The sequence below is a fragment of the Lycium barbarum genome, chromosome 10, assembly GCF_019175385.1.
Source record: "Lycium barbarum isolate Lr01 chromosome 10, ASM1917538v2, whole genome shotgun sequence".
Classification (NCBI taxonomy): domain Eukaryota; kingdom Viridiplantae; phylum Streptophyta; class Magnoliopsida; order Solanales; family Solanaceae; genus Lycium; species Lycium barbarum.
The window spans coordinates 15,499,835-15,518,575 of record NC_083346.1 but is presented as its reverse complement, the minus strand read 5'-3'; the positions used below and the strand labels follow the sequence as shown (position 1 = coordinate 15,518,575).

General features: G+C 38.3%; 1 long non-coding RNA gene and 1 pseudogene across 1 annotated transcript; one reads left to right on the top strand and one right to left on the bottom strand.

The window, feature by feature from the left end:
- Positions 1 to 7,076: 7,076 nt before the first annotated feature.
- LOC132615285 (uncharacterized) lies at positions 7,077 to 9,483 on the bottom strand. The gene is made up of 3 exons (XR_009572633.1): positions 9,063 to 9,483; positions 8,540 to 8,596; positions 7,077 to 7,793 (listed from the first exon to the last, which is right to left on the bottom strand). It is a non-coding gene; the product is annotated as an uncharacterized LOC132615285 (long non-coding RNA).
- A 7,629-nt stretch (positions 9,484 to 17,112) lies between these two features.
- On the top strand, positions 17,113 to 18,006 carry LOC132612765 (probable mitochondrial adenine nucleotide transporter BTL3; annotated as a pseudogene).
- The last annotated feature ends 735 nt before the right edge of the window (positions 18,007 to 18,741 follow it).

Genomic DNA, 18,741 nt, shown 5'->3' with positions numbered 1-18,741 from the left:
AACTCACAAGCTCGGGCTGGACCTCATTTTTTCACTTGTGCGTCAGAAGAAGCAGCCTATTGTCGAAGTCCATAACAGCTTTGTCAAAGACGAGGTATCTCGTTTGTTAACTATAGAATCTATTCGGAAAGTTAAATATCCAGCCTAGTTGGCAAACATAGTCATAGTACCGAAAAAGGGTAATAAATTTAGAATGTGCATTGATGGGTATAAATTATTCATGTAATTTTATACATAAAAAATATGCTTTAAAATAAAATATGAATAAATATATCTTATTCTCGCATATTTTCTGATAGAATCTTGTAGGAAAAAGAATACCCCGAAAGAATGAAAAATAAGCAAATGCCAAAGAGATAAGAAAATATTCCATGGGTGCAACCTGTTACACCCCGTACTTTTGAAGAAGCACTTATTAAATTTGAACGTAAGTAAGTCGAGCTTTGGCTAAGTAAAAAAACTTTGGATTATGACGAACGAAGCATTATTAAGTATATTGAATGAGTAAAATATGAATTACGATCTTGTAAGTCGTAACTGGGAAGGACAACCTTGGAACTAAAGGACATGACTATTATCAAATACAATTAATGATAAATATCATAAATGGAGAGTTTCGGAGATTCCTGGACAAAGCAAATCGAAGAAAATAAGTTTGTCAAAAATTTAGAAAAAGTTGGCAGAATTTTGTACAAAATTTTGAGTCAACTTTGGAGGGGTATATCTCCAGGTATATTAGGAGTTTTAAGGCGTTTCAAAAGCCTAAAATGAAGTTCGTCGAGTCTAGTTTTCAATGACATAAATCATTCATCGATAAGACGTCAGAGTAGAGAATTATAGACGTTACAAGTTAGCCTGACAGAGCAGAAACTGCTGCTACAGTAACCGAGCTGCTACAGTAGTCGCGCTGCTACAGTACCAGATTGCTACAGTACAGAACCGACTCTATCCAAAACACTTCTAAAACATTCCTCAACCCTCAAGAATATTTTCCCAACTTCCTCCATAGAAATTTAACATAAATTAAGTGAAATCTCCGGATTTAATTCCGAACAGCGTATGGTTGTGATTATAAAATCGTATTGCGGTGAAACGTGGCTTGGATTCAAGGTGAATATTGCGGAGATGGCGGTTCTGGTGGAAGTGAGGTACGAATCTTCCCTTATAAATATTGATTTAAGCTTATTTACAGAAGAAAAGTTATTAAATGATCATAGAATGAATTTATGGTTTGAGAAATTGGATAAACATCATGTGGGATGTTTGTGGAATAGATTGGTATTGATAATATTTCTGTTGATGTTGGTATTGTTGTTGTGGTTGTTGGTTGCTGGATTGTGATTTCAGGTTAGGCATATAAACAGGAGAGATGCTGCCCGAATTTCGGCAGATTCTAAAAGGATTTTAATTAAAGGATTAAGATAAGCATATCCCGATGAGCCTAACGATAGTACAAATGGTTTTATATGTATATTGCAAGATATGAAGTAGGTTGGAAAGTCGAGAAGTAAGCTTCTAGGTATGTTAAGGCAATCCTTTCCTTCTTTTTGGCATGATCTAATGCAAGGGCGAAGCGTAATGATATCCATAATGAATCCACTCCTAGATGTAGGATATCTTGAGTTCTTTGAATTCTTAAGCCCGAAGAGGCATCCATAAGTTGTACGATTTCAAAACGAGTCTAATTCCCGAAGGGGACATTCATAAGGTTTCCTTATCCCTATGCATTTTACATTTGATTTTTGAGTCTCGAAGGAGACAAATGAAAAGGGGAAGAAGTTCCCATTTTTAAGAAAGGGGAAGAAGTTCCCATTTTTAAGAAAAGGAAGAAGTTCCCGTTTTGAACTAAAGGTTAGTCCGAAGGGAGCCTTTTGATGGTTTCCAAATATTTTCATGCATTTACATAGTTACATAAATGCACGACATCATTTCATGGGGAAGAGGAAAAGGACTAAGGCGTTATATATGTAAACCACCTGATCAGATGGTATACGATGATCATGATGCCCGAAGGGGCTGTTATGTATATGTAAATGTATATGTGTGTGTGTGTGTGTATATATATATATATACACACACACACACACACACACACACACACACACACACACACACACACACACACACACACACTCATGAAGCATTAAAAGTTTATATGCACGTATATGCTTCGCAATATTGGTTACAGGTACAGATTGAGTCTGTTTTTCCTTTATCATTCGAGTTGAGATATATTGTTTCAGTTCTGCCTTACATACTCGGTACATTATTCGTATTGATGTTCTTTTGCTTGGCGGCGCTGTGTTTCATGCCACATAGGTGCAGACTGTTGAGTAGAGGACACTTGCCATAGGATGTTCCCAGGCTATCAGCTGGATTGGCGAACTCCATTTCTATTCGGGGAGTTGCCGAGTCAGAGTACTTATGCATGTCGTCAAGTCAGAAGCATTACGGGTATGTTGGGGCCCTGTCTCAACTTATGTTATGGTAACTTGGTCCTTGTAGGGGCTTTTGCTGACAGTGTCCTGTGGATAGTGCGTCGAGATGTCGACAGTTGTGTAAAGCGGCCATGTAGGTTGACGTGTTCATATGCATTGTTTTAAATATTTTATTGTGACCAAAGTCTTCTCTGAATTAACGACAAGGGAGAAGTCCCTGACTTGGGTAGTGACACAACCACAAGTCCCTGACGGAAGCGTCATTTCATAATTTGAAGGTTCACACATGACTGTGACTTATGAGTGTAGTGATAGTAGGGCATTCAGCCGAGTAGGGTCTTGAGTGTTAGTCGCGGCCCTCTGATTTGGGTAGTGACACAACCACAAGTCCATGGTCACAACCTTGGAATTTCACATGTGGGAATTACAAAGACGCTATATTGAAAGTAGTTGCAAAATTCTTGGATTTGACCACCATTCTCATACTCACACCTGTCAAGTGTTGGCTTCAAAAGAAAAATTACAAAGCTCATAGATGTGATCACCACTTTCATACTCACACCCGTTAAGTGTTGGCATCAACAAAAAAAAAAGCTACAAAGTTCGCGGTTGTGACCACCACTTCAAGAAATGCATTCATGGGGAGATACTATATTTTCTTATAAATAGAGGCATCACTTTGCTTACAAATTATCGAATCCAATCCTTGAGAAAGACAAACGAAATAGTCTTTGCTCTATTTCTTTTTTATATTTTATATTTGTAGGAGCAGTATTTTATTTTTAATTTCTTTCTTACATGCTCCTTAATGAAGTAGTTTCTTTTTGTTGGAATAGTTGAATAAGCTTGGTATGATGTTATAATAATTATCTTTACTTTTCTTTCATGTCTTGATATTCAAATTTTTGATCTTGCTTCTTTTAGTCCTAATTCTCATGGAGGGATTAATTCAATCTAGTTTGTCGATTCAAAAATCTCAATATTATTTCTTTTAGTCCGAATTCTTAAGGAGGGATTAATTCAAATAATTTTGTTGGTTTAAAATTGTTATCTTAATTCTTTCAGTCCTAATTCTCACAGAGGGATTGACTCAAATAAGTTTAATGATTTGAGGGGTCTCTATTTTATTTCTTTCAGTTCTAATTCCCACGGAGGGACTGACTCAAACTAGTTTATTGATTTAAAGGTTAATCACAAGAGGTCTTTATTCCTTGTAACACAAATCAAGTCAAATTAGTCTTCCTATTCCTTTGTGAAATTTACTAAAATAAGATTTTATTATAATTTTACCAAGTGAATTCAATAACTCCCAACTCTTTTCTTTTCAAAATTTCAATAAGTTGTTTGTTTTATTTTAAGTAATTTATAATTTCAAAATCTCTCATTTCATCAATTTGACTCTTTCAAATAGTAACCAAGACAAACGAATTTGTAGCCTAGGTGGTTCCAATTTCTGTGGGACAATATCTCAAACTATAGTAGAATTTGACAGAGTATGAGCGAATTTTTTTATGCACTTAGTCCTCGTCATGCATAGATTTTAAAGACCTCAATAAAGCGTGTCTGAAGGATTCATACGACCGGTCATGAAGTAATGAGTTTTCTCGATGCCTACTCCGGGTATAACCAAATCAGGATGCACCTGGAGGACTAAGGGAAAACATCCTTCATCACCAATTTTGAGACTTATTGCTATAATGTAATGCCCTTCGGGTTTAAGAATACAGGAGCTAGTTACCAGAGGCTCATAAACAAAATGTTTGAGCAAAAAATAGGCAAAACAATAGAAGTATACATTGATGACATGATAGTTAAGAGTCTCCGCACTGGGGATCATCTTAGTAATTTACAGTAAACGTTTGAGGTCCCGAGGCAATACATCATGAAGCCAAATCCAGAAAATGTGCATTCGGGGTTGGGTCAAGAAAATTCCTTGGCTATCTTGTCTCTCAAAGGGAGATAAATAAACCCAGAGAAGATAAAAGCGATCGACTATTCTGAATACCCTGGAGAATGTGAAGGCGGTGCAACGGTTAACCTGCCGCATAGCCGCACTCAGTAGGTTTATATCCCGATCTTCAGAGAAGTGCCATAAGTTCTTCTCTTTGATAAAAAAGAATAATGAATTTGAATGGACTCTGGAATGCCAGAAAGCGCTTCGAGACCTCAAAGCATACATGTCTTCTCCTCCGCTCATGTCAAAGCCAAAAGACGGTGAGCTTTTATTGGTTTACTTGGCCGTTTAAGAAGTAACAGTGTGTTGTTCTGGTACTAGAAAAGCAAGGTACGCAGTTTTCTTTCTATTATGTAAATAGAGTTATGTCTGGGGCCAAAAGCCTTTGCGCAAGTGATGGCTTCGCAAAAGCTCCGGCCATATTTCCAGTGTCACCCGATTGTCGTTGTAACCACGTTCCCTTTAAGGAATGTGCTTCACAAGCCTGGATTTTTGGGATGATTGGCGAAATAGGAAGTTTAGTTGAGTGAGTTTGATACTGAATAGAAACCCCATACTACGATCAAGTCTCAAGTCCTTACGGACTTCATTGCTGATTTCTGTTTGGGTGTAGCTCCCTAGGACGAAAAGAAAACCTCCCTTATACTAGGGGCTGCACTCGGGGTATAAATGTTTTATACAGATGGAGCGTCCAACGTAAAGGGAATGGGGCTAGGTGTAGTCATCCATACCCCTAAGGAGAAATCTTGAGGCAGACAATTAATAGCGTGCCTCTAACTAATAATGGAGTAGAGTACAAAGCTTTGATTGCACGTCTCGAGCGAGCCCGAGGACTGGGTGTAGAAGTCATCAAGGCCAAGTGCGATTCCCAGTTGGTAGTAAATCAAGTGCACGAAGTATTCGAGACTAAAGAGGAACGCATGCTATGGTACCTTGAGAAGGTGCTGAAATTACTTGCCCAGTTTTAAGAATGGATTGTAGTGCACGTGCCTAGAGAAGAGCATGTAGAAGCTGACGTGCTTGCCAATTTGTGCTCTTCAATAGAGTCATAAGGCTCGAATTCCGAATCAGTGATCCAGTTAATACACTCGGCATTAGATCATACTGGTTATGATGAGATCAACTCCACAAGCCTAGTTTGGGACTAGCGGAATGAATTTCTAGACTACCTCAATCACAAGAAGTTACCAGAGGATTTAAAGGTATCACGGGCTTTACGAGCTAAAGCAGGTCAGTATTGCGTCGTGGACGGCTTGCTTCACTGGAGATGTTTCTTCAGTCCAATGGCATGGTGTATAGGGCCCGAAGAGTCTGACTATGCAATGTGAGAGGTCCACGAGAGATTTGCGGTAATCATTCAGGCGCAGAGTCACTCATTAAGAAATTACTTAGGGTTGGATATTACTAGCCTAGAATGGAGGAGGATGTGAAGGTATTCGTCCGCAAGCGCGACAAATGTCAGCGGCATGCTCAAATGCTACATCAACCGAACGAGGAGCTGGATCCGGTGATTTCCCCTTGGCCATTCTTGAAACGGAGGATGGACATAGTTGGACCATTACCAGCAGGACCTCATCAAGTGCGGTTCATATTGTAGGTAACCGACTATTTCTCTAAGTGGTCGAGGCAGATGCATACTAGAAGGTCTGGGAGAAGGAGGTGATCGACTTCATTTGGCAGCACATAATCTGTCGTTTTGGCATCCCAAAGGAGATAACTTGTGATAATGGCCGATAGTTCATGGTGTCCAAGATCACTAAGTTCCTAGAGGATTTTAACATCAAACGCATAACCTCTTTTCTGTATCATCCTAGTGGTAATGGTAGGCGGAATCGACAAACAAAACTATAATTCAAAATTTTAAGAAGAAATTGGAAGGCGCCAGAGGAGCTTGGCCATTAAAATTACCGGAGGTGCTGTGGGCTTATAGAACCACGGAGAAATCTAGCACTGGCGAAACTCTATTTTCCCTTGTATATGGGGCGGAGGTATTGATCCCGGTAGAAGCCGGTACCTCCAGTTCAAGGTACGATCGAGCACAAGAGCAACCTAATACGGAGGCAATACTGGTGTAATTGGACTTACTAGAAGAACACAAAAATCTTGCATACAACCGGATGGTCGCCTAAAAGCAGTGGATGGAGCATTACTACAATCATTGAGCTAACCTCCGGTACTTTAAAGTCAGAGACTTAGTACTTTAGAAGGTTACACACAATACTCAAGATGCCAGCCCTAGAAAGCTTGGGCCAAATTAGGAAGGCCCCTATAAAATAATCGGCATTGTCGAAAAGGGTCGTACCAACTGAAAGATGGAGAACGAAACAAGATCCAAAGCAGTTGGAGCATTAGCTTTCTTAAAAGGTATTAGGCCTGACCGGAGAGATAGTTTTTGTCCCAATCAGGTTTTTTCGATAAGGTTTTTAATGAGGCAGCGCTGTATAGTTGTTTAAACATTTCCCGGAGGTATTACATAGTGCTTGGAACTTCATTTTTTACTCCCAAACGCTGAGGGGGGCGGTATATATACACTTGTGTGAAGCTATAAGACTTGGCTAGGAGCAAAAAGCAAAAAGTCAAAACTTCTGAGACTACAGCCAGAACCGAGGAATGCCCGGACAAAGAAATTAATACATGTAATTGGACTGACCACACTAGATGGCAGCCGTGCTTTTGTTTTGTAACTCATGTAAAAGTAAATGGAATCAATAAAATTTTGCTTCTTATGAAAAATCTTTGCCATGGAAAGCAAGTACATTAAACTGATGAAATGTATGGCATACCGAAAATATGTGCCAAAACGAATTGGAGACGTCTTTTTCTAAAACACCGAAAATAAGGGTTCTCTCTTATATTACTAAAACCTCTTCTAAAAAAAAAAAAAAAGGTTAAGTTCAGATATAATAGCAATCGAATGAAAACTTTTCCAGCATGATGATCGAAAATGTCGAGTATAAAACTCGTAGGGGACTGACTGGCAGTTTTGAAGGATAAAAGATGTCACGACCCAGCTAGGGGCCACGACGGGTACCCGGGGCTAGCCACCGAGCACCACTCGCTCTAATACTCATCTTACTCATTTAATGCTCTTTTACCAATTTTATACAGGAATTGTAGGAAAATCATATTTTATATAAAAACATAAATACTTATATACATTTGCCTCTCGGCCATCAAAATAACATATACATAATAATAACATCTTGCCAGACCATCTGACCCACACTGCGTATCTACGAGCCTCTACTGACATACTAAACATATAGACGGAACAACACTCCGTCATGCCCAAAATATGCATATATACCAAAAGAAGAACCATAAGCACCTCCGGACAATGGAGTGCTCTCAATCAGTTGACAGCTACTAAGGGTCTGGACCAAGCTCACCTTCCTGTCTACCTGTGGGCATGAACACAGCGTCCAAAGAAAACGGACGTCAGTACAAACATTGTACTGAGTATGAGAGGCATAAATAATAAAGAAAAACAGTGTTAATATAATGTGAACATCAATATGAAACATCTGAATCTGAGTGACAATTATGAAAGAAGTAATGCATGCTGTCTTATTCATGCTCATCATAATTTCATATATGCATAATATGCAAGCTGCCCGTCCATATCGGAACGGTGTAATAATCAATAACATTAGCCCGCGTCCGGGGTACCATCTCATGCCGCCCACTAGTGGTGTCTGCCCATGCCAAAAGGTCATGGTGTATCCGTATAGCTGCCCGCCTTGGCGGTGACTGCCCGGCCAACTAGGCGCGGTGTAATGTGATCATGACATGCTCATAAAAAAATACTTGTAATAATATTCTTATCATAATATGCTTATCATAGTACATGCATAAGACTCAAGATCAACTATACTCTGTCGGGGTGGCGTAAGGTCGTGATCCCCGATTTCATTATGGAGCAATTATTGACATTCTGCCTCACCTTGAAGGAATTAGAACATAAGGTGAGTGTAAGCAATAAATAACATCACTATCAATATGGCACCATCATATCATATCTCTTATCTTATATAGACATTTATGGACTTAGGCTTCTAGCTTTCCGGAAAATAGGAACTCATGAAGAGGAAAAGAACTTATGCTATAGGATTCATGCCATTAGAAAGAAAGGACTAGCCTCACATACCTTTGTCGTTTAGCTATGTTATCCTTCACTTGCCCTCCCCCAATGTCACGCCGTTACCTTCACGGGAGAATTTGTATTAACATTAGTTAATCGATTATAAGAACGCGTTGTAAATTCTAGAGAAAATCGGGCAGCATTTCCCCTGTAAACTTAACAATTCTCGAAATTCCAACTTAGCCAAACATCAATAAAAATACCAACAACAATAATATCAACAATTTCATATCAAACTAGAATTAAATTCATTCTTACTTTACTTCCAAAACAACCCAATATACATCCGGATGCCAATGTTTGTACACACTTCTTTATTTTCGTATATCCATAATATAATAACAACAACAACTACAGCCAATTCCCCGATATTCCAGTACACCAAACAATTTATAACAACCACCAAACAGTCCACATGGTAACAATAATAATTTATCCGATTTCCAGCATAATTTTTGTATTTCTTTCATCTAGCAATCTAGATACGACTTGAATAAATCAAATACGTCTAGGAGAGAGGATTTCTTACCTTATATGCCAAGAAATACTTTTCTTCCACCTTCTCTTTGAAAAAAATTCTCTGATTTGCTAGGATCCGGAGGAAACCGATGTTATAAGCATAAAGTCGACGGAAGAGGATAGTTATACATGGTCTTGGAGCAACTCTCTCCCTAGGCCAAATTCCCCATTTTCACGTTGAATCAGTGGCTTGAAAATACCATGGCTAGTGCCCTTTTATTAGCTATACATGGAAATGCTAATCTTCTTGGATGCTATGGTTCTACACAACTAATAAACATATATAGCAACATACGGTGGTGCTAGATATCTAGAGAACCTTAATGTTTAAGAATTAATATATCAGATGTGTATATATATATTTATATCCTAGCACAAAAGGAATGCAACAAATATAAACATATGCTGGATACGGTGGTGATTATTTCTATGTAAAGAAATGGTGTCCCACGTGTCTTAATAGAAAGTATAGCTTATCTCTTTGCCACCACTTTATGTTGGAAGACGTTCCATGGTAATAATGATCTTAGAAAAATGACACAATATCATAAGTAATATTGTCAAATAGAAAGACTTCAACCTTACTCTAATGTATTATAAAAAATATTTTATAACAATTTACACGTAAATATGGAGATATCTAGAAGAGTATATCTTGTCTAATTTTCCAATCTCATATAAGGAGTACAAATTTTTGTACCATAAATTTTTAAAACGGTAAAAATATAATTTATTTTCTTATGAGAAAATAATCTCTATCTTTACAATAAAGGAAAAATCACATTTATAAACTTCCTCATATAAGGTTTATAATTTAGAGCATATCTAGAAGTAGTAATTTTAATAACTTTATAAAATCATATCTATCAAACTTTCTACTAAAATATTTCACCTAAGAGAAAAATACGGGATGTAACAAAAGAAAAACTAAACGACTGGTATTCTGAGATCGCAAGGTTAAAACCTTTTGGACCAAAACTCCGAGACTTTAAATTCACAGGTTCAGTCTTCTTATCCTTTGAAACAAGGGTTATTAAGTCTTATTCGAAGAGTTAAATAAATACAGGAGCTAAGTAAAAAGAAAGTCATCAAAGGCACAAAAATAGTGCATTATTTAAAATCTCTCCGGGCTTGTAAAACCCGAAAGCAAGAAAAAGGTAAAGGCCCACGAAGAAGGCTGGTAGGCTCGACTTCGTGAAGGCCTGTTCCAAAATAAAACTTTCAAAATATTTGTTCACGACAAAAGATTAAACATGGGCACGCAGACTTGAGAAATTGATAAGGTGTAAAATTAAGAGGGGGCCGGATCGCCTTTGTTATGAGAAAGGGTCCCCAGGTCCTCGCTGTCGAAGCTGCTATACTCAAATGATCGGAAGTTTTCCATTGCAGATTCAGCGGCCATAAATTCCATATCAGCATCTAATAAGGCCTTGGAGAGATCCAGTTTCTTGTCCAAATCTTCCTGGAAGGCGTCCTACGAGACTTCAAAATTGCAAGGTCACGAAACAAGCTGACCTTGTGCTCTTCGATAACTCGACGCCGTTGTAGCCCTTTCCATCGAGTTCGGAGCTGGGCTCGGGAAGCCTCTGAGCATCTTAGTTGTCCCTAGCGATCTCTAGGTCACTTTCCCAGCGGCGGATCCTTACCTGAAGGTTTTGATGATTGGAGCTCTTAGCCCGAAGGGACCCCTCTCTCTCATCTAACTTTTGTTTTACCTCATCATAACTTAGCTGCAGGGAATGTTTTAAGGACTTCGACTCGCGACACCTTATCCAGAGCATCTCTACCTCACGACTCAGTTGGCGGTTCTTCTCGGCCATTAAATTTTTTGCAGGCATCTTACCCGCTTCGGCTATGATGACAGTGGTGATGGCATGAATTATAAGGATTTGGTTAGTAAGCTGGGCCAGCAATGTTTTCAAGTTTTGACCGAGGGATGAAGGCTGAGTGGAGCTTTCCCCGGATTCATTAGTGTCGAGGTGTGTTATTAAGGGGTCAGGACCAGCCCCCCTCCCCCCAAGGGCAGGGTATTATTATCCTCATCATCAACATTGACTATATCGCAGATGGCCTGTACTTCCCTCCATGCCTCAATAAAGCGATGCCGGGTCCTCATGTGGGAACCTATTTATTCGACTGAAGTCTCGATAGGTTGTGAGGGGCTACAAACCTTGCGCTTCAGCCCGCCTGAGTTTCGAGTGGCGGTGGTCATGATGTTGGAGAAAGAAATTTCACTCGAGGGGATTTTTTGGGTAGACAACAGTCTTGTGGGGATACTTATACGAAATTAAAGGAAGTTCATAAGGAAATGAGAGGAAGCACACGCGAAAGATTTTTAGCGTGGGGTTCATAATCTTACCATGGTTCTTTCCTTTCAACCATCCGGCAGTTAGGCTTTTCAAGTCCTGACTAACCTCGAAGTAGCACGCAATAGGTCCATCACCCAATCAAACATTCCCTGCACGAAGCTGGGCGCTACAGGGGGGCTGTAAAATAGAGGCAAGTTATACGACGACACCTATGAAAAGTACGGACGAAAAACAGGGAGGACTCAGACTTACGAGTGTTGTTCCAGGCTTCCGGAGGGGTTCTGGGGAAGCACGGTGGAGAATATCCGTTCAGATCATAATGAATCGGTCACACCAGCCCCGATCGAAGTCATCCTTGGCATTGGATATTAGCCTGCGGAGCCTCGGGGGAACATATGGACTATTATGCCTCGAAATAAATGTAGGAATAAAGCTTCATCAAATGGTCGATTGTAAAGGCGAGACCAGTGCGGTCAACAAGGTTCTGTATGCAATAAAAAATTCTCCATAATTGAGGGGCAAGTTGGCCCAGCACCGTCAGCAAGGTTCTGTATACAATAGATAGTCCTCTATTATTGAGAGGCAAGTTGGTTTAAGCTAACTTGGAATCTGCGGCAGAAGTTCTCGCTCAAATGAGGGATTGGTAGCGAGAAACCGATAGTTGAAGGATAAGTGTGGACCATGGAGTACCCTTCACATGGTGTGTCATCCTGCCTTCAGTGCCAACTGGGGGGCCACAATTTCAGGTCCCCAGTTGCAATCTGCATATACCTGAGGGAGGTTTTCATTGGTTACTAACGAACTGATCTCACCTACTGATTTGTGGCGGGTGTCAATTCGGAAGTCTCCCAGGTATGCATTGTCAAGGGGCAGGATATCTGCATCAAGGGACCCCAAGTCGATTTCCTTGGTGATAGAAGTCTCGGGAGCTTTCCCTTGCCTTTTGGAAGGATAACTCTCAGAAGAATGAGATAATGAAGGAAGTGAATGCATAAGACTGTGCAACGTTAGTGCCATGGTGGAAATTGAGTGTGTTTTCTTGGGGAAAAGTTTGTAAATTTTATAAAGCAAGGCTAGTGCGTGAAAGGAAGGAAATAATTCAGACGAATGAGATGAATTTGGGAATGGATTTGATTTTATATAGGTTAAGGAGATGTTAGAATCCACTTGAAACGAGGCGTCACTGGTCATTGCGAAAAGTCAATCGATGCCGCCTTCCATGACTAGTGACGTTTCTAGTGATTGGCGTGTCAATTAAGGTGATTGAACGTCTTCGATTCCCGCGCAACTATACCAAGTTTGAACCTCTTCCACTTCCCGATCACGACTGTTCGAATCTGTATTGGGCTAAATTCGTGTAACACAGTTGACCAATGCCATTAAGACACGTGACAAAAGGGATAAGTCAAGGTTGCGTCAGCACATAGTTTCATCGAAGGTGGCCTCATTGTACCAGAGGCATCGCTATACCCCAGAAGGCCGTTGGAATAGCTCCGGAAGAGAGCTCAACGGATCACTATTACAACTTGGGCTTAGCGTTACCCGTATGGTGTTATTAGGCTTAATGGTCCTGTTTATTGCTTATTATTATTATTATTATTATTATTATTATTATTATTATTATTATTATTATTATTATGTAATTAATGCTCATTATGAGCAAGGGCACAATACTTGGAATGTGTGCCCCTAGCTCTTAGAATAAATAGGATTGTGATTGCCATTGTAAGGACACGAGATTCAAGAGAGAAATACATAATATAAAGCATACATCTGCCACATCCCATACTTCTTTTTTTCATTTTGTTCTAAGGTTTTCAAGGTTACATTTACAAGCTTGGCTAAACTCACAAGTATTAAGCCATATCAAGGCTCAGACTAGAGTTACTTCAAGTGCATTTCATTTCGTTTATTTCAATTGTATTCACTTATCGCATATGCTTATTGGTCACTTTGACCCACGTGTCCTTGACCACGAACACAAATTCAACTGAACCGTTTTTTGGGTAAACAGAGATTATACTCTTTTTTGTGACTAAGCACATACTTTTGTTTAGAAGAATATGAACATGAGACTCAACTCCAGACTTCTATTTTCTCTTATACAAGATTGAGGTGATAATGAATTATAGCTTATTTGATCGATATTATAAAATTTGCTTCGTTTTTAAAGTATTTTTTTGTCTTTCGAAAGTTATTTTTGGAGAGAAACACCTCGTTTTTGTTAATGAATTTGAAAAAAAATACTTTTGTCGATATTAGAATAGTAATTTGTGATTTGTCAAGTTTTTAAAAAGTGTTTCTAGGGTAGAAACTACCTTTTTTAGGAGAAAATATCTCAGATGATCACTCAATTAGGAATGTTTCACTCAGAAAGTCACACAATTTTGTTTTCTAACCAGAAAATCACTCAACTATGGTATTTCACTCAGAAAGTCACTCAATTTATTTTCTAACCAGAAAGTCACTCTATTATGGGTGTTCCACTTAGAAAGTCACTCAGCTTTATTTTTTAACCAGAAAGCCACTCAACTTATGGTGTTTCACCTACAAAGTCACTGGGCGGGTCAATATAATGATTAATATAGGTGCTTTTAATTCTCACAGTTTTGGGTTTAAATAAAAATCAGTAAAATGTAATTAAAATAATCACTTAAATAGGTTGAGTGACTTTGTAGGTGAAACATCAATAGTTGAGTGACTTTATGGTTAGTAAACAAAATTGAGTAACTTTGTAGGTGAAACACTAATAGTTGAGTGACTTTGTGGTTAGAAAACAAAGTTGAGAGACTTTTTAAGTGAAACATCAATAGTTGAGTGATTTTCTGGTTAAAAAACAAAGTTGAGTGAACTACCCATAGTTTGAGTGACCATCTGAGATATTATCTCTTTTTTTTTTTAGCTTTTGAAAATAAATTCTGCTACTACACAATTTTTTTCCCCTCATGGTTTAATGAAATATCTCATTTCTCTAAAATGAACGCTTTTTTTTGAAGAAAAAAAAAGTGAAGTATTTTTTACTTTCAAGAATCTTGGCCAAACAGAATAGTCAACATAGGAGCGTCTTTGCAGTCTTCTCCATTCATTTCTGTTTAATTTCTCTGATGTGTATGAGTCTTTTGTTTCAAATGACATTTTATTTGTTTTGCACTAATTGGTATTCTAAACCATAAAAGATATCAAAATTTTGAGATGGATGTTGATTATTAGTTCAAGAGGTATAGGATAAAATAAAATTGGTTCCTTAACTCTAACAAACATTAATTAGCTTTTTTTGAAGCTGTATTCATCTATGACCACATTAATTTGACTTCTAAAATATTAACTTCTTTAGTGTTCATTCTCAAGTATAAATTGTAAGTTGGTCCAGAAGATGTTAGCTTGACTACAGAAGAAAATGTTCGTAGGCGCTAGCTCTTCGATTTTTTTTTAATAAGTGTTGGATGACCTTTTAAGAACCAAAGATTTATTGCTTTCTTTCTAGAAAATGAAAAAATAGTCACCTTACATTTGAGGTAAGTTTAAAGTAGTACTCTCTCAAAATATATTTTTGAGTAATTTTGGAATTTTTTTGTTTGGCACTTTGTTTCTTCATAAAATATTTAATAAGTTTTGGTAGGTACATCTAATTATTGAGAACTGTTTTTAACCAGAAACATTAGAAAAGTCCAAAAGCTACAACACGAAAAGATGCATCAAACATACACACACACAACAAGAGTGTAAACTGCATTAAACACAGAGTTAGAGAATAAAAATAACATAAACTACAAAAATTACACCACCATATGTGTTTCTCCTTAATTTCTTTTGCAGCTCCTATTAAATTAAACAACCAAAGTTTCTTAAATATGTTATGGGCACCAAATGGTCACTTTTGACAAATTTAAGCTGCTTAGAAGTATATTACAAGATTATTTTGGACCTACCCCCATTAGATAAGATTAAAATGACTACATTCGCCAGAAGGTGCAAGTAGCACACATTGAGGATAAAATGAGAGAATATAACTTGAAGTAGTTTGGTTGTGTCTTGCATCGACAAACATATATACTCGTCCGTAGGTGATATACTATGGTGAGCGAAGGTGTTAATAGGGAACACCAAAACAGTATACCAAAAATTACATAAAAGGAATTGTCTCGAAAGACTAGCAATTTCTTGAGATCAGTGAAGATTTAGCTAAAGATATAATATAATGGAAGTAAAGCTCCATATAGATATCTACTAGCGGGGAATATGATTTAGTCTTGCTAGAGAACTTTTAATATTATTATGATTATATATAATTATACGATAATAACATGAGTTGAACTTAAATAGAAAAGTGATGACCCATATAGCCAATCGATCCTAACTTATTTGAAATTGAAACATAATTACTGATGAATTTTAGATAAACCCTAAAAAGTAAGAGATCATTTTTTTCATTTCGTCCTTCCTTTCCTATCTTGAGTTACTCTTTTCCATGATAAAGGTGGCTAGGAACAATAACCTTGGTAGATTGGTGGTGGGATAAGACTTTGGTTGGGGAATGCTTCACTTGTCCCATTCCATTGTCATTCCTAAATGAAATCTTTGGTATATATTGTCACCCATTTTTAAAGGATAATTTAAGGTTTTTGGACCTTACAATTTTGTCCCCTTGGGCTTTAATCTAAAAATATGAATCAATATTTAAATCATGATCTCACTTTTATGTGGCTCCTAACTTCACTTCTATTCCAGTGTGATATTTGCCTAACCAAGTTTCACAACAAACTCCCATTCGAGTTCAATCGCTAGAGGTTCATTGGTTGTTACATTGTCTTCCCTTAGGGACTTAGCATCCTCGCTAATTTGCTGACTAACATACTAGGAGAGGCCTCGATTCTTATACAATATGTCACCAACCAAGCTCAATTGTCAATGTATTGTCTTCTTTGGCCCCACCCTTCTGAATCAACTCAAGGCTTTTGGGTCTCACATTTTTGTCCACTTAAAGATTTAACCTAAAAGACATCTTAACAGTTGAATCATGAACTCATCCTTATATGGATCCTAAATTTCGATATGAAATTTGCCTATGATAAGTTTTGCAACGGATCCCCTTTTGAGTTCAGTTGTGGGCAGTTTGTAGGTTGCTACATATAGATTGTTATACGATGCCTTCCTGAGATGTCTTGGAAGGGAGACGTAAGTCTAAGCAATCGACGTCCATGTTGATACTATTCGCCAATCAAAAGCTCCCTCCGAACGTTAGACTAGACTGTCAGTGTCGTACGACAAAGCTGATGTCAGTGAGCAATATGAAAACTGAAAAGAGAGTGAATGAAAGAAGCTTGTATTAATGAAAACAACTATTACATAAAGGCAACACAATATCGAAGGGGAAAGACGTCAGTACAGAGAATTTCATTTACTTGCTTGAAAGTCTGACTATTTGATCCCTCCTATATATTCTTTAAGAAAAATAAACCCAAGTTAGAAACTTGAAATAAATAAGCTAGAAATGCATAATGAAAATACAAAAAGGAAAAGTACTTTATTTACATGTTAAAGGTCCAAATATACCCCTGTACTATTGGAAAAGGACCAAATATACCATTCGTTATACTTTGGGTTCAAATATACCTCTGTCATTTTATTATTGGTTCATCCTTCCTCCGTTAAGTTGCCCAAAGTGGACATTCAATCCTACATGGCACTAATGATCCTACATTCATTCCCCCCCACCACCAGCGCCGCCATCATGATCGTCTTCATCACTAAATGAAATTGGCCGATGGGGCTGATGCTCACACTAAAGGTCATAGCATCCCCAAATCTTTAACTTTCCTCAAAGTGTCAACTAGAAAGTATCTCTCCTTTAATGTCTATATATTATTGCCACATGTATTGACACGAACCCAAATCAAGGTTGTACCATGTTTTGTTGATATGTATTGCCAATTTTGTGAATATTTTACGAACATCTCCATTTAAGACTGTCAACTTCCACATTTATGAAAAATACAGGAATAATCTGCTAAAATAACTGGTAACGAGGAGGCAACTAATGTTGAAAGGTTTATTGCTGGTGCAGCTGCAGGAATTACAGCTACTGTGCTCTGCATATCTATGGACACTATTAGGACAGTAATGGTTGCACATAGGGGAGAAGCCTTGGAGGGCTTAATTGGTACAACCCGGCATATGATTCAGATGGAGGGATTTTTCTTTCTTTACAAGGGCTCAGTACCATCGGTAATTAGCATGGCACCTTCAGCGGCAGTTTTCTATGGAGTTTATGATATATTAAAATCAACTTATTTGCACTCACAGGAAGGGAGAAAAAGACTGGAAAAGATGAAACAAGAAGGTGAAGAGCTAAATGTCGTGGATCAACTGGAGTTGGGCACAGTTAGAACTTTGGTATATGGGGAAATTGTTGGTGCTTGTGCAGAAGCTGCTACATATCCTTTTGTAGTTGTGAGGAGACAGCTTCGGTTGCAGGTCCGGGCCACTAAGATGAGTACCCCGACGACTAGCCGGAAGATAGTTGAGCAAGATGGTATCCCTGCGCTCTACGCTGGATTGACTCCCAGCTTATTACAGGTTTTACCTTTAGCTGCAATTAGTTATTTCGTTTATAAATTTATGAAGATAGTTCTAAAAGTGGAATAAAAATGAGATAGGGGTTCCCCAAGTCCATATAAGGAGATCACCCATCTCATTAACCACCGATGAGGGAATTGTTTTCATTCTTCAACATCCCACCTCAAGCCCACGATTGGACATCTAGTGCATTGACAATTTAATTTGGGGCCCCACATAGGGTGAGATGGGTCCTGCTCTGATACCATGTAAAGAAATGGATCATGGGTCTAACTCAACCCCAAAAGCTAGCTTATGAGGGGAGGATTGCCCAAGCACATATAAGGAGACCACACATCTTATTAACCACTGATGAGGGTCTTTTTCCATTCTTCAACAATTTTCTTCCCCTTTTCTTGGATTATTTAGTTAACAGTAAAAAAGTTGAAGAAAAAACCAACTCGATTATGTCATTAGATTTATTTTTTATTTTTTATTTTGTCAATGCTATAGTTAGTTAGAGTTGTTTGTTTGTATTCAGACATTACTATTTCCAGCTGGGTCAGAACCATCCAGTTAGTCAGAATCCAGGTCGTGGCAGTAATTGGGTCAACCAGCCGGTCCAATGTGGTGGTGCTACTGCTTGGGCACGGCCATCACTACAGCAGCCACAACAACAAGGTAGTGGCGGTGTTGGTACTAGTTAGGTCCCGCCACTGCCATTGTAGCCATAGCAACATGGTGGTGGTAGTGGCGACGTTAGTAGTGGAAACTAGGTTGTGGAACCCAGTAGAGATGGCAGTGATTGTGGAAGAACAAACAAAG